The following is a 25,315-nucleotide window of genomic DNA, read 5'->3' on the forward strand; positions in this document are numbered from 1 at the left end:
GAGTGTTTTCTTAATTTCACTTTCAGATTTTTCGTCATTAGTGTATAGAAATGCAAGAGATTTCTGTGCATTAATTTTGTATCCTGCTACTTTACCAAATTCATTGATTAGCTCTAGGAGTTTTCTGGTAGCATCTTTAGGATTCTCTATGTATAGTATCATGTCATCTGCAAATAGTGACAGCTTTACTTCTTCTTTTCCGATTTGGATTCCTTTTATTTCTTTGTCTTCTCTGATTGCTGTGGCTAACACTTCCAAAACTATGTTGAATAATAGTGGTGAGAGTGGGCAACCTTGTCTTGTTCCTGATCTTAGTGGAAATGGTTTCAGTTTTTCACCATTGAGGACAATGTTGGCTGTGGGTTTGTCATATATGGCCTTTATTATGTTGAGGAAAGTTCCCTCTATGCCTACTTTCTGCAGGGCTTTTATCATAAATGGGTGTTGAATTTTGTCGAAAGCTTTCTCTGCATCTATTGAGATGATCATATGGTTTTTCTCCTTCAGTTTGTTAATATGATGTATCACATTGATTGATTTGCGTATATTGAAGAATCCTTGCATTCCTGGGATAAACCCCACTTGATCATGGTGTATGATCCTTTTAATGTGCTGTTGGATTCTGTTTGCTAGTATTTTGTTGAGGATTTTTGCATCTATGTTCATCAGTGATATTGGCCTGTAGTTTTCTTTCTTTGTGACATCTTTGTCTGGTTTTGGTATCAGGGTGATGGTGGCCTCGTAGAATGAGTTTGGGAGTGTTCCTCCCTCTGCAATATTTTGGAAGAGTTTGAGAAGGATAGGTGTTAGCTCTTCTCTAAATGTTTGATAGAATTCACCTGTGAAGCCATCTGGTCCTGGGCTTTTGTTTGTTGGAAGGTTTTTAATCACAGTTTCAATTTCAGTGCTTGTGATTGGTCTGTTCATATTTTCTATTTCTTCCTGGTTCAGTCTCGGCAGTTTGTGCCTTTCTAAGAATCTGTCCGTTTCTTCCAGGTTGTCCATTTTATTGGCATAGAGTTGCTTGTAGTAATCTCTCATGATCTTTTGTATTTCTGCAGTGTCAGTGGTTACTTCTCCTTTTTCATTTCTAATTCTATTGATCTGAGTCTTCTCCCTTTTTCTCTTGATGAGTCTGGCTAATGGTTTATCAATTTTGTTTATCTTCTCAAAGAACCAGCTTTTAGTTTCATTGATTTTTGCTATTGTTTCCTTCATTTCTTTTTCATTTATTTCTGACCTGATCTTTATAATTTCTTTCCTTCTGCTGGCTTTGGGGTTTTTTTGTTCTTCTTTCTCTAATTGCTTTAGGTGCAAGGTTAGGTTGTTTATTCGAGATGTTTCCTGTTTCTTGAGGTAGGCTTGTATTGCTATAAACTTCCCTCTTAGCACTGCTTTTGCTGCGTCCCATAGGTATTGGGTCGTCGTATCTCCATTGTCATTTGTTTCTAGGTATTTTTTGATTTCCCCTTTGATTTCTTCAGTGATCACTTCGTTATTAAGTAATGTATTGTGTAGCCTCCATGTGTTTGTATTTTTTACAGGTCTTTTCCTGTAATTGATATCTAGTCTCATAGCGTTGTGGTCGGAAAAGATACTTGATACGATTTCAATTTTCTTAAATTTACCAAGGCTTGATTTGTGACCCAAGATATGATCTATCCTGGAGAATGTTCCATGAGCACTTGAGAAAAATGTGTATTCTGTTGTTTTTGGATGGAATGTCCTATAAATATCAATTAAGTCTATCTTGTTTAATGTATCATTTAAAGCTTGTGTTTCCTTATTTATTTTCATTTTGGATGATCTGTCCATTGGTGAGAGTGGGGTGTTAAAGTCCCCTACTATGATTGTGTTGCTGTCGATTTCCCCTTTTATGGCTGTTAGTATTTGCCTTATGTATTGAGGTGCTCCTATGTTGGGTGCATAAATATTCACAATTGTTATACCTTCCTCTTGTATCGATCCCTTGATCATTATATAGTGTCCTTCTTTGTCTCTTGTAATAGTCTTTATTTTAAAGTCTATTTTGTCTGATATGAGAATTGCTACTCCAGCTTTCTTTTGATTTCCATTTGCATGGAATATCTTTTTCCATCCCCTCACTTTCAGTCTATATGTGTCTCTAGGTCTGAAGTGGGTCTCTTGTAGACGGCATATATATGGGTCTTGTTTTTGTATCCATTCAGCCAGCCTGTGTCTTTTGGTGGGAGCATTTAATCCATTTACATTCAAGGTAATTATCGATATGTATGTTCCTATTCCCATTTTCTTAAATGTTTTGGGTTTGTTATTGTAGGTGTTTTCCTTCTCTTGTGTTTCTTGCCTAGAGAAGTTCCTTTAGCATTTGTTGTAAAGCTGGTTTGGTGGTGCTGAACTCTCTCAGCTTTTGCTTGTCTGTAAAGGTTTTAATTTCTCCATCGAATCTGAATGAGATCCTTGCTGGGTAGTGTAATCTTGGTTGCAGGTTTTTCTCCTTCATCACTTTAAGTATATCCTGCCACTCCCTTCTGGCTTGCAGAGTTTCTGCTGAAAGATCAGATGTTAACCTTATGGGGATTCCCTTGTGTGTTATTTGTTTTTTTTCCCTTGCTGCCTTTAATATGTTTTCCTTATATTTAATTTTTGATAGTTTGATTAATATGTGTCTTGGTGTGTTTCTCCTTGGGTTTATCCTGTATGGGACTCTCTGTGCTTCCAGGACTTGATTAACTATTTCCTTTCCCATTTTAGGGAAGTTTTCAACTATAATCTCTTCAAATATCTTCTCAGTCCCTTTCTTTTTCTCTTCTTCTTCTGGGACCCCTATAATTCGAATGTTGGCGCGTTTAATGTTGTCCCAGAGGTCTCTGAGACTGTCCTCAGTTCTTTTCATTCTTTTTTCTTTATCCTGCTCTGCAGTAGTTATTTCCACCATTTTATCTTCCAGGTCACTTATCCTTTCTTCTGCCTCAGTTATTCTGCTATTGATCCCATCTAGAGTATTTTTAATTTCATTTATTGTGGTTTTCATCATTGCTTGGTTCCTCTTTAGTTCTTTTACGTCCTTGTTAAATGTTTCTTGCATTTTGTCTATTCTATTTCCAAGATTTTGGATCATCCTTACTATCATTATTCTGAATTCTTTTTCAGGTAGACTACCTATTTCCTCTTCATTTGTTAAGTCTGGTATGTTCTGACCCTGCTCCTTCATCTGCTGTGTGTTTTTCTGTCGTCTCATTTTGCTTATCTTACTGTGTTTGGGGTCTCCTTTTCACAGGCTGCAGATTCGTATTTCCTGATGTTTTTGGTATCTGTCCCCAGTGGCTAAGGTTGGTTCAGTGGGTTGTGTAGGCTTCCTGGTGGAGGGAACTAGTGCCTGAGCTCTGGTGGATGAGGTTGGATCTTGTCTTTCTGGTGGGCACGTCCACGTCTGGTGGTGTATTTTGGGGTGTCTGTGGCCTTATTATGATTTTAGGCAGCCTCTCTGCTAATGGATGGGGCTGTGTTCCTGTCTTGCTAGTTGTTTTGCATAGGGTGTCCAGCACTGTAGCTTGTTGGTCGTTGAGTGAAGCTGGGTCTTGATGTTGAGATGGAGATCTCTGAGAGATTTTTGCCGTTTGGTATTACGTGAAGCTGGGAGGTCTCTTGTGGACCAGTGTCCTGAAGTTGGCTCTCCCACCTCAGAGGCACGGCCCTGATGCCTGGCTGGAGCACCAAGAGCCTTTCGTCCACACGGCTCAGAGTAAAAGGGAGAAAAAATAGAAAGAAAGAAAGAAAGAAAGAAAGAGGCTATAATATAGTGAAGTAAAATAAAGCTATTGTAAAGCAAAGCTATACAGACAAAATCGCACCCAGAAGCATATACATATACACTCACAAATAAAGGAAAAGGGGAAAAATTAATATATCCTGCTCCCAAAGTCCACCTCCTGAATTTGGGATGATTCGTTGTCTATTCAGGTATTCACCAGATGCAGGCACATCAAGTTGTTTGTGGAGTTTTAATCCGCTGCTTCTAAGGCTGCTGGGAGAGATTTCCCCTTATCTTCCCTGTTCGCACAGTTCCTGGGGTTCAGCTTTGGATTTGGACCCGCCTCTGCGTGTAGGTCGCCTGAGGGCGTCTATTCCCCGCACAGACAGGACGGGGTTAAAGGAGCAGCTGCTTCGGGGGCTCTGGCTCCCTCAGGCCGCGGGGAGGGAGGTGTACAGAGGAGGCGGGGTGAGCCTGCGGCGGCCGAGGCCGGCGTGGCGTTGCACCAGCCTGAGGCGGGCAGTGCGTTCTCCCGGGGAACTTGTCCCCGGATCACGGGACCCTGGCAGTGGCGGGCTGCACAGGCTCCAGGGAGGGGCGATGTGGAGAGTGACCTGTGCTCACACACAGGCTTTTTGGAGGCGGCAGCAGCAGCCCCAGCGTCTCACGCCCGTCTCTGGGGTCCGTGCTGATCGCCGCGGCTCACGCCTTTCTCTGGAGTTCGTTTAGGCGGCACTCTGAATCCCCTCTCCTTGCGCGCCGCGAAACAAAGAGGCAAGAAAAAGTCTCTTGCCTCTTCGGCAGCTGCAGACTTTTTCCCGGACTCCCTACCAGCCAGCTGTGGTGCGCTAACCCCTTCAGGCTGTGTTCACGCCGCCAGCCCCAGTCCTCTCCCTGCGATCCAACCGAAACCGAAACCCGAGCCTCAGCTCCCAGCCCCGCCCGCCCCGGCGGGGGAGCAGACAAGCCTCTCGGGCTGGAGAGTGCTGCTCGGCGCCGAGCCTCTGTGCGGGAATCTCTCCGTTTTTCCCTCTGCGCCCCTGTTGCTGTGGGATCCGCGCTGGTAGCTGCGGCTCGCGCCCGTCTCTGGAGTTCGTTTAGGCAGCGCTCTGAATCCCCTCTCCTCGCGCACCAGGAAACAAAGAGGGAAGAAAAAGTCTCTTGCCTCTTCGGCAGCTGCAGACTTTTTCCCGGACTCCCTCTTGGCTAGCTGTGGTGCACTAACCCCTTCAGGCTGTGTTCACGCCGCCAACCCCAGTCCTCTCCCTGCGATCCGACTGAAGCCCGAGCCTCAGCTCCCAGCCCCGCCCGCCCCGGCGGGGGAGCAGACAAGCCTCTCGGGCTGGAGAGTGCTGCTCGGCGCCGAGCCTCCGTGCGGGAACCTCTCCGCTTTGCCCTCCGCACCCCTGTGGCTGCGCTCTCCTCCGTGGCTCCGAAGCTTCCCCCCTCTGCCGCCCGCAGTCTCCGCCCGCGAAGGGGCTTCCTAGTGCGTGGAAATCTTTCCTCCTTCACAGCTCCCTCCCACTAGTGCAGGTGCCGTCCCTATTCTTTTGTCTCTGTTATTTCTTTTTTCTTTTGCCCTACCCAAGTACGGGGGGAGTTTCTTGCCTTTTTGGAGGTCGGACGTTTTCTGCCAGCGTTCAGTGGGTGTTCTGTAGGAGCAGTTCCACGTGTAGATGTATTTCTACTGTATCTGTGGGAAGGAAGGTGATCTCCGCGTCTTACTCTTCCGCCATCTTCCCGAGGACCTCCCCTTATTAGTTCTTATATTACTGCTTTCTTCAATCTCAATTCTTCCCTTAGAAAATATAGTTTGCCTCACTGATATTCGTTTAGACGTTTTTTCTTCAACTGAAGTAAAGATGTTGATGATGTAAAGAGATGCTAACTCAAAATACATTATTTTCCCAAAGGCTTAGAAATGTGCACAGTTTATTTAGTTATTCCATTCATTTAATCTAATAGTCGATACAAAAATAATTGTAATTAAGTTGACACATGTATACTCCAAAGAGACTATCTAGGATTACCTCACAAAGGTAAATTCGATATATAAAGATCCACGGCCTCGGATTTATAAATCGTGCAACTCATTTACTCTAAACCAGACCAGATGCCTTCCGATTATCAAAGGAGAGACAGCAAGGTGTAGTAGACCCTCTTCTGGTTTTAGAGTCAGACCCCGGTTTGAGCCTCAGTTCCTCTGTCCTTCCAACTTAAGCTTTTAAGTGAGCAAAAATCAACTGACAAGTAAAGCCTGAGTACTTAGGCACTCAGTACTAATGTACTCAGGGAACTTTATCTCATATTTTGGCAGTGGTATTATTTGACTTCACCTCTTCCTCATAAAGTTCCTTCATTGATGATCTCTAAAATACTCTTTGGTCAATGTTTTGTTTCCTTGCCCTATTAGTACAACTGAGAACGCTATTAATAATACCTATAAATGTAAATGTTTCCTTGAATACTTTAGCTGTTAAATATATTTATTTAATATGATACTTAATTACAAAAATGATTTGAAATAGGTTCACACAATGCTTTAAGATAAAATATTAAGTAGTAAAATCAGAGCATAGGGAAGGTAACAGCTTATAAAACTTAAGTAGTTGAAATACATTTTGAGGATGTTTCTGCAAAATTACTAAATTCCTTTCCAACTTGACTGTTTTCTTGGTAATTTGTTACGTAACAGTGCCAACAGTGTATCAATTACCCAAGAAGAGAAACAGATATTCTTTATACTAAGGTCAGGACACATACACACACAAAGAAAGAATTTCCCTAAAATCTCAAAAAGGAAAAACAAAAATATACTATATTTTACTATATTTTTCAAGGATACTCTTTTTACCTCTAGTAAAATAGAGTTATAATGGCCTCATCTTTATTATTCAATATTTGAACACACTCTTACTATACAAGTAGGGTAGGGAGGTGCACATCAAGCATACTTATTCTCAGGCTTCAAGGAATTTATTTTACTGAAAGGTGGTGAACTGAGAGCTGTTGCATATGAGAGTTTGTGCTGGAAACTTTGATCCTGCTCTAAGATTATCTGTCTATCTATTTTTACTTACGAACATACGCAAACACATGAATTGGTATGTTAATAACATATGTTAAAAATAATTCTGCAATAATAAGTTATTTACACATTTTCTTTCAATAGTCAGAGAAAATTCGTCAGAATTTATCTTGACCTATAAACAGCAAGAAACTTTAGGACAGGAAATTAATCTCTTTTCAATTATTATTTTCATGCTTTTATGAACTCATCAACAAAATGCAATCATGATTTTTTTTTAAATGTACATGTTCCTTTGTATGAAAAATATATTATCTGAAATACATTGTTCCACAGGAATTTAAATATGCATATATGAGGAATAAAGCTATTGTTGGAATTACAATGCCTCAGGTATATTTAAATACATTTACACAGACATATCTTATGTATACAAAAAAGTACCCAGAGTAGCACTTTTAAAACTTAAGTAGATTTTTTAAAACATGAATTCATAATTACTGACAAGAGAAAATTACTTCAACTGTTTATTTTCAAAATTCTATAAATCCCCCACAAAGCTGCTTTTTATGTCACATTTATAGTTATATAATAAAAATATACCATTGTAAATATATTATTTTTAATATTTTAAAATATTGAGATAGTAAATATTTATGCAGTGTCTACTATGCCAGAGCATTAAGATAGATGCTATAAGTACAATGGTGGACAAAAGAGACAGGTTCTTTATCTTTCAGGAGCCTACATTCTGCTAGGAGTGAGAGGAATTCAAAACTAAGCAGGCATGTATATACACACTATTTTTTTTTTTATGAATTGCAGATTACAATTATGTATTTCTTCTTTAAAAGCATTTGTTTTTCTGAAACATCATGTTCCACTTTTAACTGAGCTCCTTAAATATAAATTTCACCCATTGCTATCTCAATTTGGAAGAAATTACCTATTTCTGTGCCTATTTCCATAAGTTTCCATTTCTGGTTCTATTTCCATGGATTTAAAATATTATTAGACCACAAAATATACTTCTCCTTGCTTTCATTGAAGCTATTATTAGCCAAATTTTATCTTAATTCCTATTTTGTTACTCCAAAGTTCCAAAAGCCATTTCTTCTGCAATCAAAGCACAAGTCTCACTTCACAAATACATAAAAGAAAATTGATTTTCATCCTGAAAATGTCAAACTTCTGCCTATAATACTCAGCTATGGTTTTGTGAAACAGCAAAGTTCAAAAAGAGCCATCGACCTGATAGCCCTTTGACACATGATGATGGATGCAATGTGTCTACTGTTTTACTGCCAGAATGTCCTCCAAGAGAATGAGACAATCAATGACGAATAATAAATCTAAACCGGGCTGACGGTTTGCTTGTTTTAAATGTATTAAAAGAGAAAATACTGGTATTTCACTTCTTTGGGGAAAGACTTTTATAAACTCTGTGATTAACTCTTTTCTCTCTTTCTGGCTTAGATGAATCAGATCTACATATATCTGCTTAAAGAAGTTGAGCAATGCCTGGAAGTTAAACTCTGTATATAGGTAATGAACTTAACATAAAATACAGATGCTATGTATTGTTTTTCTCCAAAGGAGAAAAAAAATATTATATGAAGTACATAATTTAAAAAAAAAACATAAACATTACTCACCCTTGTGTCTTGTCCCTCTGTCAACCAGTAGTTCTGGCAACTTCAACTGTTTGTAGTGAATAATGCTTCCATTTTCCTATAGAACAGAGTTATTCATCAATGCCACGTCAAAAGCAAACACTTTGTTCAGGTGCAGAACATAGAAGCAATTCATTTTCTTATAGATTATACTTATGCTTAAAATGATTTAATGCAAATTCTGAAAAGCAAGTCTTGCAATCATAACTAGAAGTTATGGAAGCAACATATTCTGATTGAAAACTTAACTCTCAGGATGCATACCATCATAAATGCTCCATGAATGTTCTTTACTTAGAAAACAAAATTTCACTACCACCTACAAATTTTTATGTCATTTGACCAGAGTGTTAACAAGGAAGCACAGTATGAAGTCTCCTTCAATGATACTTTAAAAATATTGTTTTATAATATGTTAAATAGATTCAAGACAATTAAGGACAACTATATAGATTGAAGGTTACTTTTGAGTCTAAAGCAATTTTAGCCTTCAGAATGTTATACCATACCATTATTTCCTTAGGTTCACAAATTTTGCCCCTATGCTTTATCAAAGAAGAAATGGATAATTTTATGATAATGTAATAAAAAATCCTAAGACAATTTAGGTATCGCTATTACTGCTACTAGGTTTTAATCTTCCTCAAAATTGAACACTCTGTCTTAATTATTCATAATTCTTATAGTTCTATTAGTTAGTGCTGCGTTGAGTATATACATATCAGGAAATACAGATATCTGTATACAGATACAGATGGAAATAGCTATAGTTTGTTTCAAACACCTAAACATGTTCCCTTGAAGCTCTGTAGAATATATGAGGTTGACAGATGCACTTAATTTATGAAAAACAAAAATAATTATTTGTTTCTCAAAACCAAACTTTGCTTGTGAACTACTGAAGAAATAGAGATCAATATACAAAAATTATATTTTAAAACAGTACTTCTAAAATGATCTACATTAAATAGCAGAAAGGAAATAACATCATGAGAAAGGAGATAATTCTTTATAAAAATTTAGAACACACAACTGAAAATTTGAAAATAGATGTTTACATGAATATATTAAGATTTATATACAAAATAAAAAGAAATGCATAAAAGTGAATTTTTATAGCTCTTTAGGGACTAGGAAATATCTAACTTTAAGGAAAAAATGAATAGGACAGTTTTAATCTTTTTTAATTAAGCAGCATATTCACTATTTTTCACAATAAAATGTAAGTTTAACATCAATATATAAAACATATCAGTTGAATCTTTATAGTCAAATTATGGATGGGGCTTGATAAGATCTTCAAAATTTATACCACTACCTGTCAGGCCCACTCTGGCCCTTTGGTAGCATCAAGGACATTTTTTAAAAACTCTACGGCCTCATAGAACACATTATGGAAACTCATGACATAGATAATTTCTTCACAGACTTTAATAACAACTATAAAAAAGGATATGGTACTGTATTTGATTTAATCAACATTGACCATAATAAGAGGACAATTATTCTAGTGACTTCCTGAAAGTACATGGGCTCTGAGTATAGCTCCAAAGAAGAGAAATGGCTAGATTTTCTCTAGGGGTTCTCTACATTTCTGAATAGTGCTGAACCCTCAATTAATTCCATTCTAAATAAACCACGTTGCACTGTACTTTGGGTCTATTTGGTAATACGGTGGGGTTGCTCACCATGATCTCCGAGTAATGATTACACGTTATAAAATATAAAGGAAACTGCAGAAGATTTGCAAATTAATATTTAGGGTATTTAATGCCTCAAGACTGACAGAATGAAAGATGAATGAAACAGAAGTTTGTACAATTTCAGCAATGTAAATTATATGTAAAAAAACTTAATTTTATGTGACTGTATGTATACATTATCATTATACTTTCAAAGACCAAATAATGACTTAAATTTTTACTTTTTTTTTTTTTTTTTAACACATATCATCAATCCTAGATTTGGGAAGTTAGAAATCAGAACTTATATCCAGAGTGCAGGATTTCAATAAACAGTTTATATGTTTACAAAAATTGAGAGGTAGGATAAAGGTGACGTCTGAGGTTAATACCAGCTCCTGAGGTATTTCATTTATTTTGACTATTAAATTTTTTAAAAACCTGATTTTCTAGATTGATACTTCGACAGTACCTCCTCTAGAGTGCTGTGTAGTACCAAGAGTAAACCCAAGCTTTTCTAACTGCCCCTATATTAGCTAGAATAAGTAACATAAGCAGAGATTCTATTTATTTACCCCACACCACTCCACATAGCTCTTTGGAAATGTGTTATCTGATGAACTCAAACTAATGCTAGAATCACTAGCTACAAAAATTGTTTGCTTTATAAAATCTTATTCATGATTGACTTCTATGATGTAGTAATGCAGTGTTTAATCAATGAGATAGTTTAACCGCACTTCAGCTCTTTAACAGTGCTATTAAATGTACAACCATAGATTTATGGTGTGATCTAATTAAGCAACCACTCCACCTTGACAATACCTGAAAAGGAAGTGGTTTGAGATTTATTAAGGTAAAAGACTTCATGTTTCAAGAATGGAATTTCGGTCTCTGAAAACATCATTCACAATAGGGTGATATTTTGAATTTTGAATCCAGTATAAACAGTAAAGAAGTGTAAGTTGATAAAAATATGAAATTATGTCATTGTTGTTTCATTTTTCTTACCATCACCCTAACAACTCCATCCAGCTTTAGAAAACCTCTGCATATTTTAAGCCATGATATAGTAAAGCAGAGTAACACAATGGAGGTGCCTATAGTTTAAAAAAAGGAGGGAGGGTGTCAGCTCACTTTGCTATTTGGCATTTGACAAAGTTCTTTGCTGCTATACTCTTATTAATTTATAAAGTCGGTATGTTGGACCTGATGATTTCTAACATGTCTTACAGATCTGTGATTCAAGACCATGCAATTTAAAATCAGAAGTGGACACTGGCTTCAACTCAAGAATTAATAGCAGTCATTTGGTAGTGGATTTTTATGTGAATGAGGATTTGATTACTGATCTGGGAAAGGATGCTGTGCTCAGGATGTGGAATGTCTGAGTAGTGGTGATCTGTGTCACAAAATTGTCACATCTGCAGTAGATTTAACCAGAAAGAAAAAGAAAATGTTAAAGAATCTCGCAGTAATAGAAAAGACCTTCTTGAATCCAAGTGATAGAAGTCATTTAAATTGGAGAACTATTTTGAATATTACATATCAAACCTTTTAGAGAAGATAACATAAATTCTTCCTGGTTGCCATGGAATGGATTTCATGACCCTTTACCTGCTTAAAAATCTAGAGATTCTCAAAAAAAATCTAAAATATTGCACTTATTTTCCTTAAAAGCCCTTAGAAAAATGTATTTTTAGTGACATAAGAAATATAAAATAGGTATTGTTAATCAGAAGAATAAATTTATATTTCAGAAAAAAATGCCAGCGTATAATAGAGAAGTTGAATGGACAAAAAAATAATACTTTTTATGAAATTCTTTAAAAAAAGACATTCTTAGTCACTATATTTATCAAGGTCATTTTTAAACCTAAGTACACATCTAATCAAAATATTCTGATCTTTTTCCTTTCAAAATAGGAACACAAATATGTTCAAATGAAGGCATGGTTTTTAATTTTTTTTTTTATAGTTTTAACTTAGTCAAAGATAGGCATAAAATCCTAGAAACAGCTGCTAAGTGAACAGGGTTATGTTTGTGACCAAAGTGATTAGTATATGTCTTTGCAGAAAGCTTAGTGACTATTTTGCATAACAAGATGTTCAATGAATGGCCACTTCAGAGCATTTGGATGTTATAAATCATTACAATACCAATTTGAAATCTAAAAGGCATCTGAATACTCAGCATGCTACAATAATTCCATGAAATTATTTTTGGCATGGTTCAAGAGTGTGCATCTCGTCGTTACTTTTTCCTGCTGAGAGAGCTCACACAGAACACACCATTTTTCAAATTACATTTTATAGAATATTTGTAGTATCATTAGAATGTAAGAAAAAATTCAAAGGTGCAAGAAGGAGAAATCAAGTTTCTGTATATTAAAACAAAGGCAGGATTTAAACATACATACTATTAAAAGCCATTTTTCTTTTAGATTGCCTTTGCTTGAGAGAGCTTTTATTAGAAAGAGGCATTGTTTTTTGCAAGATGGAAACAGCTTCACAGTTCCAGAAGCCTTTTAAACACAAAGATCTACAAAAAAGATTTATCTTATGCAAACTTAAGCACAAGTCAGCTGAGACATATCGCAGAGACCAGTAGCTGCTCACTTTCACTCAGATTCCAGTTCATACTTTATCATACAAACAGCCATGTAATTACATTTGACAAATGCTGGGGAAAAGTAAGAATTCCTGTAGATAATTGATTATGCTTTATAACTGGCAAAGAAAAAACAAACAAAAAAAACCCCCAAAACAACAACAACAAAAAAACACTGTCGAATTCCTAGCTACCTTTTTAATGTTTTTCTTTATCTCCAGTGGTCCAATGAATCTCTGTATTTAAATTGGCAAAGCTCTAGTAAGACCTTAGTGAACTATAATATTTTATGTTATGGGGGTAAGATGACAATATAGGCATCAAGTTTGCTTCTGTGTTAGAAAGATCATACGTTTGAGTATGTGTATGACTATGTGTAGGTAAAGTGATATCGGTGAAGGAGACTGTATATATGAATATCTTAAACAATTGTGATAACTTACATGCCATCCATTGTTTTCCAGCCTTCCTAGATTTAGCTAGTCTCACAGAAAAGCATAGTTAAATTCATAGGTGAAAATTGTTAAATTAATTGAACAAGGAAGCCAGTAGACTGAAACTGATATGGCTCTAATGCTGAGGCAGCCTATAAGCAAACCAAAATCTAAGCCTGCAAATGCCTCAAGGTTACAAAATCAAAACGCTAAGGATAACCAATCACAAACAGCCAATGAGGTTTTAAGCTACAGCCAATCAATAATGTTCTTACATTGCATATGTCTTTCCTCCAGAAAATTCTCTCCTCAAGCTCCTGTTAGTGGAATGTTCCTAACCATTTCCAGTTTGGTGTTGCCCTATGTGAATCAATAGATGAGCAAATAAATTTTTTAAAAATTTAATATTCCTCAGTTTATCTTTTTAAAAAACTCATGACATTTTTTAATTTGTATTTTTAAAATATATAAGTAGTTGAAGGTTTTAATTAGCTTGTTTTTTTTTTCTTTTTTCCTTTAACATCTTTATTGGAGTATAATTGCTTTACAGTGTTGTGTTAGTTTCTGCTGTATAACAAAGTGAATCAGCTATATGCATACGGATATCCCCATATCCCCTCCCTCTTGCATCTCCCTCCCACCCTCCTTATCCTACCCCTCTAGGTGGTCGAAAAGCACTGAGCTGATCTCCCTGTGGTATGCAGCTGCTCCCCACTAGCTATCTGTTTTATATTTGGTAGTGTTTATATGTCAGTGTTATTCTCTCACTTTGTCCCAGTTTACCCTTCCCCCTCCCCGTGTCCTCAAGTCCATTCTCTACGTCTGTGTCTTTATTCCTGTCCTGCCCCTAGGTTCATCAGAACCATTTTTTCTTCTTTTAGATTCCTTCTTAAAATTGTCTTCTATCCATTGCTTTTATCTATTTTGTAACTTCTTTATGCACTAACCGTATTATATTCGTTATTTTTTTTGTAAATTTTTTCTCACTTCATTGCATGCCTTTGAAGGTGGCAGAATACACCACCTCAAAATATGCCACTTTTGAGCTAAAGGCACTAAGAAAAACTGCAAATATAAGAACACTCTAATCTTTCTTCTTTTTCTTAAACACAAGAGACAAAATTCCCATGTGAAAAACATTCTTCCTTTCCATAAGAATGTTACATAATAAGAATGTAACATTCTTATTATCAACGAGAGAGAAGTTGAGACCAAGAGAATTCTATACAAGACGACCTTATTAAAATAATTCTTATCTCCTAAATTAGGAGTTTGGGATTAACATATACACACTACTACATATAAAATAGATAACAAGGACCTACTGTATAGCATAGGGAACTCTACAAAATATATTGTAATAACTTATATGGGAAAAGGACCTGAAAAAGAATGGATATATGTATAACTGAATCACTTTGCTGTACACCTGAAACTAACATAACATTGTAAATCAACTATACTCTAATATAAAATAAAATAAAATAATTAAAAAAAAACGAAAAGCTACTGAATAACCCAGAAAAAAATAAAGTGTACAATTTGAAAAAGAATAATTCTTATCTTCCTTTAGCCTCTCCACATAGTTTAGTTACTTTTTCACACATGCCTCTCTTTGTTCAACCTACTATAAAGGCATGTAAGTTTTGCTGAGGAGAATAACCCTAAGAGGGTAGATGCAAAAATTTGCCTCCCCTACACCTTCATCTTATAGCATTTGACATAGATGTTAAATGATTATACACTGAAAATATTTGCATTCATTTTCTTCCTTCAAACTAAAAACTTATTTAGTACAGAAATCTGATGTTCACTTCTATTTATTTTTATATTAGAAAAGTTTATACCAAATTGTTTAATACATCTGAAATTGATTTTGATGTAAGGTGTTGATGGATGCAAAAGTATGAATTATTACATTCAAAATTTTCTTCTTTCACACGTTGCACTATAATTCGCCAACTCATCATGGAAACCCTAACAACGAATTTTACAGACAAATATTTTGATCTTTGTTAGAAAAGTAGAATTGTATTCTCAAATCTTTGCTAATGGAATATTATTGTGAAACTACTCTTGACTACCATGACAATAAATCTACTTTAAAATTGATCCTTGCTTATTGTTATTTTTAGAGGGTACATTTTAGTTTGTTATTAGATATGAAAAGTGCTACCAATTTGAATTAGATATTGCCAGTCAAAATCCTTCAAATATCTAAAGCTCAGCTAAGATACAAAGAATCGGAGACACAAATCCCTGTTCTTGGAGAGTTTACCAATTGAGGAGATCAGTAGGCTCTTGCCCACATATATTTATAATTTAAGGCACACTAAGATAAATAATTAGAACACTTGACCGCTGAAGAGAATCAGGGAGGGAAATGGTCAGGAAGAAGTCATGAGATGGCTTCAAAGAACACTGAGACGTTGGACACGACTTTGGCAGATGGTAAGATTCACAAGAGCAGTAAAGAAAGAGGAAATAAGAATCAATAAACACCAAAGCCAGGAAAATTTGAGACCTATTTAATAATTCTCAAATAATGTGGTTTCACTCCAGCTGTACAGGTTGTAGAAAGTTTGGGGGACAGATCATAAAAGGCCTACCTGCAATGCCCTAAGAACCTGGATCCTATAACTTTGAGATGGAAGATTTTAAGTTGATTGCTTCCGATAAGAGATCGATCAGTATTGAACCGGGAAATTAAGCTATTAGCAGAAAAGCAAATTTATTATAAAAGGGGAGAACAGTTCAGAGGCAATTGCATTCATTCATCCATTTATTCACTTGTTCATCCATTCAGCAGTGATTTATTAAGTACCTGCTATAAACTAAGCATTGTTCTGAGTTTGCACCCACAGAAATTAATAGACTGCAATAACTTGTTAAGATTTACCTGTCATAAGTGGGATGTGAAGATGTTTTTCTAATATGACAACAACAACAACAAAAGCACAAAGAAAGCATAAAATAACAGATTGTAAATTTGGGTGCACATTTATAAAGTTGGCTTCATGGGTAAAACATCTTGAAAGTAAATCAAATGCCATGCTGCAAAAAATATGTACAACTCATATTTCAGTTCCAGGGTTTACTTCCCTAAAATACCAAAAATCCCTGTGGATAAATAAGACTAATTACATCATAAACAAATGGGCAAATTATTCAAGTTTTTCTCACTCTGTCTTACAGTATTGATAAGAGGCCCCTCTCTATCCTTTCCAGGTACTTAAAAAAATTTTAACTTGTTTTCGGTAAACATTCATATGGAAATTATTCTGTTCCAGACTTATATTAGCCCACGGGGAATATTTTGTTGCTTGGATGCTAATGGAACATTATTGTGTAACTATCCTTGAGTACTTATCAAGGGGGGAGAAACATACTCTGTCAGAAAAAAAAATAGAGAAAACACCATTTATAAACTTTAAAGGAAATTGGCTTTTAAGAGATTGTACTAGGGCCTAAGATAGAGATTCCGGTTGGGAACTGGGACTTACTTCTGATAATATGTCAAGGTGGAGTAGTCTGGTGAAGGGATATTTACACTGAGGCCTCAGGAATGTGAAGATGATAGACATCTAAGAGAAAGAGCAGTTCAAGCAACGAGAATAAGACAAGTTAAAACCACGCTGTAAAAAAAAATAGTCTCAAATTCTATGCTTTATGATTCACTGATTTTGGTAAGCACATTTAAATAATCGTTTGCCTTTATTTTTAATACTGAAAGTTTAAAATCATTTTGAAAGAATGGTTTCAAAAATGTTTTATTTCATAGTTTCTTGGCAGCTAGTCTTTGAAACAGAGAAACGTGATAAGACGAGGTTTCTAAAATGTATTTACAAAAACAAGATAGAAAACAAAAATGGTAACATATTTCAAAAAATAACATGCTTTCTATTCTAGTAATTAGTTTCTAAGTGGTATTTTATATTAATTTTGTGTATGTAAGATATTAATAGTTGACAATATTGAGTTAACCAGACTCTATCTTACGATCATTAAACAAATGGGTTTTCCACAGTAATTTACTGAGTTCCATTTAAACTGTGTGTTTAATTTGCATGCTCTTATTAAAACATACTAATTGACGATTCTTTTCTATTTATGGTGTTACTGCATTGTGGGCCTTAGTTATGCATTAGGACAAAATTGGGACTTTGAATCATAATTATATCAGACTGTGCATTTGTCTGCATATAAGTCCTGGTTAACAGGACCTTAATCATTAACCTTTTTCATATGTCAATGTTTAAAGACTATTTTAAATTTATTGACAATAATTGTCTGAGAGTACAAACATTTCTTAAAATTTCAGAAGGCTAAAATTTAAGGACCCTACATGAATCCAAATGTTATTTTGTATTATAAATGTATACAAGGCATTATAATTATTTTTATATTATATTTCCCGTAGAACCATTTAAGGACAGGTTGCATGAAAATTAGTTTAAAAATGATTTTATAATTTTTGAAGCTAAATATTTCTTTTAAGTCTTTTTTCTTATGAAAGAAAATAATTTTCATTAAATAAGTATTTAAATAGTATTCTGTCATTTACAAATTTTAGACATCATAATAAAATTTTTGGAATATAGTATTATTACATGTGTACTATCTGCCCCTCACTGGACTTAAATTTATTATCATCTCACTTTCTTTGGAAGGATTGTCCTTCCCTCAGAATTCTTTGTTGACTGAGGGGAGGGTCCAGAATTTTGTCCTGATCAAGTGGGTCTTATGTACCACATAACAAAATCTGGTTAAAGACAGATAATCTCTGCCATTATGAGGTTCAAATACTTTTCTAGCACAGGGATACTTATGTCATATGTAGGCTCTAAGGAAAGTTAGTAACCCTGCCATTTGAGATATTTTATTTTTACATATGTGGAAACAAAGTTATACCAATATCTAGTGAATAAAAATGACTACACAAAAATCAAACCTGACTGAGAATGTAAAATTACCTATGTCCTCCTTCTCTGTATCTACCATTAAGATACACACATTCTCTTACCACCTAAACACACACATACACACACCCTCGTATACACGTATGCTTACACCTGTACACAATATGTAGTGCTTAATAACACAGATTCTTGAATCGGACTACCTGGAATAAATCTTGGCTCTGTCCCTGAATAGTTGTAAACTTGGGCAGGTCATTTAACCTCTCTGTCTTCACTTTCCTCATCCATAAACAGATCTGTAAAGCTGTACAACGCACATTGCTGTAGAATTAAATGAATTGGTATATGGAAATCACCTAGAACAGTGCCTCAAAAATAGCAATCGCTAAGCAAATGTTAAAGGATATCATTACCACTACTATTTTAATACATAGCAGCAGAAAGTCTTGGGAGAGAAATCAGGAGATAACTGGGGTTTTATTGGGAGGAAAAGAATGATTTAACTTTTGTTTGTAGAAATGTATTGAGTTCAGTCAAGTTAGAGAATCATGCAGCAAAACTGTGTATCAGAAAGCAGACAAGACAGCGAGAAAGAGACTAAAGAAAGCATTTCACTTTTTGTGACTTTAAAGGCAAAGTGAACAGGAGCACAGCCGTGAGGCACGTCCGGGAGGCCAGGAACGCCACGGGGCAGTGTCTCCGGCCAGAGCGGAAGCAGCGGGACAGCGATGCTGGGACCCCCGCATGGCAAGTGGCAAGCGCTCAGCATGCACGCGGAGGAGCCGCGGGTGCACCTGCCAGGCTTCCCCACGCTGAAGAGAGAGCGGAAGACGGCAGCCCCGGAGGACGTCAAGCAACGGCGGAGGAGGTCAAGCAACGGCGGAGGAGGTCAAGCAACGGCGGAGGAGAAGCAGAAGCTCCAGGAGAAGCACCACCAGTAGGACCACTGGAAGATGCAGACAACTGGACCAGCCAGTGACGGCAAAGACGGAGTCCCTGCAGTACAAACACCCGATTACACGGCCACTGCAACTACCATGGAGCTACCTGGACTTCTTGGGGGTCCGGCTCCTCTGACTGTGCCACCTGAGCAAAGGGCCGGCCACGGGTCTGGGGAAGCGGCATCATCTATGGAAAACCCAAGCTGAGCCTTACCCAGGAAGTCCAGGGACCCCTGCTATCCCAGAGGATATCCTCCCTCACCGCACTGCTGTGTGCGCAGACTCAGTTGCAAAAAGGTCAAGCAGGAACATCCGTGAAGGCTCAGGACGCCACCAAGAAACCCAGAGGGCCACTCATACCGGCAGGAGCCAGCTGACAGGTAAAGCCTGGCACAGCTGGGAATCAGCCCCTGCCCAGACTAGGCTGGTTGGACCTGTCCTGTCTCAGCTTAGCTGTTCCCCTAACTGCTGGCTCAGAGTGAGGCTGCCACAGCCCAAGGTTGGGATGCCAGGACCTCTCCGGAAAGAACAGGCAGCTTGGAGCTGGCCTCTCCTGGGAGGAACCTTCAAAGTCAAGCTTGGGACCTCTTTCCAGGGGCAGGCTTTTGGAGTGGTGGGAATGGTTAGGGAGAGTGGGTCCATCCCTAACTCTCCAGCAATTTTCCCTGTGGGTAGTGTTAGATCCGGACTCTCTGACAAGAGTGGGAGAACAGTGTCACCACTGGTAGAATCCAAGTCCATCTGCTGCTCTGAGAATTGGGCAGCTGGGGTACGGTGGGTAAGCAGTGCTGGCCTGTACTTTTTACCGGCTGAAACTTTGGGCTTGACCCTTCTCCTTGGTCTCTTTGGTCTCCTCAGCTGAAATTTAAGTAGTGGAAGCAGATTCAGCGTTCTGAAGAATTCCCCTTCCCCAAACTTGGGCAGCTTCCCCAGGCTTCCAGCAGATCCCAGACAGAGTCCAACATAGGAGAAGTTATTAATTCTTTCTCAAGAAAATGCATCTTGACCCACCTGTAAATGTGCTCCTATCAGAGCAGACCCTTCAGGAGGCCAGCTGGTGTTTTGTAAGGATTGTCCTTTCTTCATGCTCCTTCCAGAGAGATCTTCAGATGTGGCTTCAGAGCCGATGAAAGCTAGCCTTGTTTCTTCCTTGTCCCAGCTTGTGAGCCACTCACCTCACTCATACTCCCCAGGGTTCTTCTGAGCAGGACCATTGGCAAGATCCAGGTCCACCTGTGGCAGGTCGATGAGCTACCAGTGAGGACAACCAGAGCACCTGTTCTGGAGCATTGCCACTTACTGGCTCCTCTGATTCTGGGTTGTGCCCTGGTCAGGGGAGTTTTGTTGGGCCCTAGAACTAGGACTGCAAAGGGGCATAAGATGTATCCTCTGATTGGTGAAGATCATGGACTAGTGAGAGAGATGGTCAAGGCGACAGGACAGTGCTGTGATGGGAGTACAGCTGCAGATTGTACTCAACCCTGGGTAGAAATCCCGGAGGGCTCCTGGAGAAGAGGGAGCAGGGAGCTGAAATCTGCAGGGCGGGCCTTCTCCCCGACCACCCCAGGGAGGGCCTGCCAGTAGCAGCCCCGCCCCACCATTGTGCAGGCTTAGGAAAGGTGCCTATATACCTGGCTGTTCTCCTATGTCATTGTCAAAACTTACTGTCTGATGTATACATGTGCCACATCTTCTTTATCCATTCATCTGTCGATGGACACTTAGGTTGCTTCCACGTCCTGTCTATTGTAAATAGAGCTGCAATGAACATTTTGGTACATGACTCTTTTTGAATTATGGCTTTCTCAGGGTATATGCCCAATAGTGGGATTGCTGGGTCGTATAGTAGTTCTATTTTTAGTTTTTTAAGGAACCTCCATACTCTTCTCCATAGTGGCTGTATCAATTTACATTCCCACCAACAGTACAAGAGGGTTCCTTTTTCTCCACACCCTCTCCAGCATTTATTGTTTGTAGAGTTTTTGATGATGGCCATTCTGACCGGTGTGAGATGATATCTCATTATAGTTTTGATTTGCATTTCTTTAATGATTAATGATGTTGAGCATTCTTTCATGTGTTTGTTGGCAATCTGTATATCTTCTCTGGAGAAATGTCTATTTAGGTGTTCTGCCCATTTTTGGATTGGGTTGTTTGTTTTTTTGATATTGAGCTGCATGAGCTGCTTGTAAATTTTGGAGTATTACTCAGCCATAAAAAGAAACAAAACTGAGTTATTTGTAGTGAGGTGGATGGACCTAGAGTCTGTCATACAGAGTGAAGTAAGTCAGAAAGAGAAAAACAGATGCCGTATGCTAACACATATATATGGAATCTAAGGGGAAAAAAAATGGTCATGAAGAACCTAGGGGCAAGATGGGAATAAAGACACAGACTTACTAGGGAATGGACTTGAGGATATGGGGAGGGGGAAGGGTAAGCTGTGATAAAGTGAGAGAGTGGCATGGATATATATACACCTCCAAATGTAAAATAGCTAGCTAGTGGGAAGCAACCACATAGCACAGGGAGATCAGCTCTGTGCTTTGTGACCACCTAGAGGGGTGGGATAGGGAGGATGGGAGGGAGGGAGATGCAAGAGGGAAGAGATATGGGAACATAGGTATATGTATAGCTGATTCACTTTGTTTTAAAGCAGAAACTAACACACCATTGTAAAGCAATTATACTCCAATAAAGATGTTAAAAAAACAAAAAAACAAAAACAACTTACTGTCTGATGATGTCTGATGATGGCTAATGCATGTCTGAAGGCCACATCTGGGCATGGGAATGAGAAGCTCAGGGCTTGTCACTCAGAGGCCCCTTGACCTGGCTTTTCAGCTCCTTCTATCTGTTCTTCCTGCTGCCTCCATTGTCCTCCCCTGTGCTGGGGGTGGGGGGTGACTCGCTTTACTTGGTTGCCTTCATCCTGGGCATGGGGTGGGGCCTATTCCCGAGCTCTCCATGTGGTTCTGATACTCAACCCAGGGCAGGGAGTGTGAGCCTTACCCTTGCAGGGCCCAGTGAGCATGGACAGAGCTGGGCCCCAGGGATCAGTGCACGTGGCAGCACTTGGGTTTGATTCCTAGCTCTGCCCCTCCACCTCGGTGTTAGCTCCTTGCTGTGCTGATCTCTCTGGGTCTATTTCCCCATGTGTAAGATGAAATAGGACACCTACCTCTTAGGGCTGCCCTGAGGTTGAAATGAGACCATGTGATGAACCACTGCCCAGAGCACCTGGCCTTCCCTTGTGTGAGTGCCTTCAGTGTGTGTTTGCAGCAGCTGCCTCCTGCTGACCCGGGTCTCTTCTGCCATTCCCAGTGACAGGGGGTCACTTCCAATTTACACCTACTATTTGTAACGTTTATAAGTATTAAATTTTCATCCACTCTCAAAAAAAACCAAACTTGGTTTGCATCTAACCCAGGTGAGCAGAAACTACATAGCCCAGAGAGAAGTGTACAGGTGCTACCTTTGATTGGTCTAAATATGGGCTCCTTCCTCATACTTGCCTATTTTTATTCTCATCTGATGGCCAAATGCATTGTGCGATATAGATGTAGTATGTATTTGTATTATTATTGTAACTTGTATTATTGTCATTGTTTTTATATTATACATTGCATCTTTATAATTGCTTTTAGAAAAATAACTTACCTAATGTGAAAATCTTTTCAGTTTTCAGTTATAGAATTAGTATTAGAACCCAATTCTTCACATTCTTAATATAGCACATTTTGCATTACGCCATTTATTACGAATGTTGCATTTAAGAAATATTGTCAAATGTTTTAAGGAGCAGCAATAACACTGTGATTAAGACTATACATTGATAAGAATTGTAGTAGGTATTTCCAAATCTTGATACGCATTTTAAGTTATCATCGATGAAATGAGAAATCTGAGACAAGTCACAGAAATATCCCTGAAACATGTATACCATGTAGTTTTTAAAACAAAGTGCTATGAACACCTAATAAGTTAGCTAAAGAAAACAAGTTAAACTCAAAAACTAATACTAAAACCAAACCTTTACATTGCTCTCTTTCAGGAAAAAAAAGGTAATAATAGCAAAATCTAAATTTATATTTTTCTTTTCTAATTGGAAAACATGTGATCTATAGTATCACATGAATGGGTAAGACATTCTTGGTATCTAGTGAAGTATATTATATCTAGGAAGACCACACATTCTGTTTGTCCTGGTCAGTCCTAGTCCCCTATTTTTCTTGCATCACTTTTGTTTAGCCTTTGTCTCAGATTTCTCATTATTTAACAAAATGTTACTATTAGTAGATATATAAAAACATGTCAGGATTATTTTGATAGATCCCAACTTTGTACTTCCAGCTGCGAAAACACAAATGGGTGAAGAACAATGTTCACTTTAACTATGGTTAAAAAAATAATTAATAAGTTATGAGACACATCTCTCTTTTCCTGGTCCTTTCCAGACAAGGTAACTCCAACCAATATTTCACAGACAGCACATACAGCCCTCCTCTGGTATAAAGAATATAGTGGGAGAAGTCTTCAAAGCTGTTATCCAAGGCCCTCCACTTAGTTGACTGGGCAGTTGGGACATGGGCTCTGCCATAGTCTGTGAGATACATGAAATCGCAAGGCACAGTTGGTAGTAGGTGGGGTTAGTGTGAAAATGAGAGAATTATAGTTTTGGTAGATGTGAAATAAGCATAGGAAATACAGATGCAACGGTCCTGCCATAGAGCATATAGAGAATAGCCTGAGGCTTCTTACTGCACAAGACTTGTCATTTATGGTTTGGTGTAAATCTACAATGAATGTTCATTTATTGATTTAGTATTTTAGTGTTTATTTAATTTTTAGCCATAAACCCTTTCTGCAGCAATGAACAGCCCAACCCCCCGAAAGTACATATGTAATGAAAAGGAAGTAGATGTTCATTTCCCAAGAAAGTTGATGTCATTTGCATACAATGTTTGTTGGCATTTACTATATTTTATCATTGACTGCATGCAAAGTAGAAGATAAAATTGCTAAAGAAGCAGTAGCACTAATTACAGAAGTGAATAGCTATACTAATAAGATTATGCCCTAAAACAAGATTTAACACATGCAGCTGCATAAGATGCAATAAGGTGTATTTACATATAATTCATGAAGCATGGTATCGTATTCAGATCAAATGAGATATTGCCTACACATTTTTGAGACAAATGTCTAGGTGGTACACACATTCTTTTTGCAGCTCCTCATTAATCAGATGTTAGAAATATTTGAGCCTTTGATGACCTACTTTGTAAAACAACTTAGGTATCCTAAAATAATACTGTATCTTTCTATAAACTAGTCATCTAAAATCTGGTTGCATTTTGTTTAAAAACTATAACCTTGGAATCCTCAATAGAATCATTCAGCAAGAACAACACTAAAAAAATCAACTTTTGGAGCTTCTAGTTAATTATAATTTTTAAGAATAAAGACTGTGTAAAGGAAAAGATATATAAATGTGGCCCTACAAAATTATGGGGGGGATTTAACAAGATAAAAAATGAAAAGTAAAAGAGTAATTTTATTTTGAAATTCTATAAATACTCTTTAGAATACCTTATAGAAAAAAATCTTTTGATGGAACTCCCAGTTTTTGATTGGATAAAATATTTTCTGTTCCTGAATTAAAAAACTTGACAAGTGTTCTAATTTTTTCCAGCATCTAAATTTGTCAAAACATTCAAAAGACTCACATACAGAGGTAATATATATTGGATTTTGCTACATAAAAATATTTTCATAAAGAAGTACTCTATATAAAGGAAAAAAGGACAGTGCCTGTCCTTTCAATCCAAATTATTTGGATTGAAATATTGACACATTTCAATATAAAAAACTTATACTGAGCTTATCCTTCATTTAGTGGAATCTGTTTCAGGCTTACCTTGGAATTTGTAGGGAAAGAATTTCTCAATTACAAATTAATAGTCTACAGAGAAGAGTCAAAGATATCAACAATTTTATATTTGTTAGTTATAAAATATAACTTAAGAGGGGATTGAAGGCTATTCTAGTAAATAAATGAAAAGTTATGAAACAATGTCAAAAAAATAATGTTCTTAGAAAAATACCATAAACATGATTTTAGAGAGAGGGCTAAGGGATGGATTAAAGTAAATGCAAATGTACCAAGAATAATTCTTCTGTTATGTTTTTATATTTAGATAAACAATTTCTTTTTCTGCTCAACATATGTGAATACATGTTCATTTTTTAGACAGAGTTTTATTGTTCAAAAATTCTAAAAGTTTATTTCAT

The sequence above is a fragment of the Balaenoptera physalus genome (genome assembly GCF_965194825.1).
Source record: "Balaenoptera physalus genome assembly, chromosome: 14".
NCBI lineage: Eukaryota > Metazoa > Chordata > Mammalia > Artiodactyla > Balaenopteridae > Balaenoptera > Balaenoptera physalus.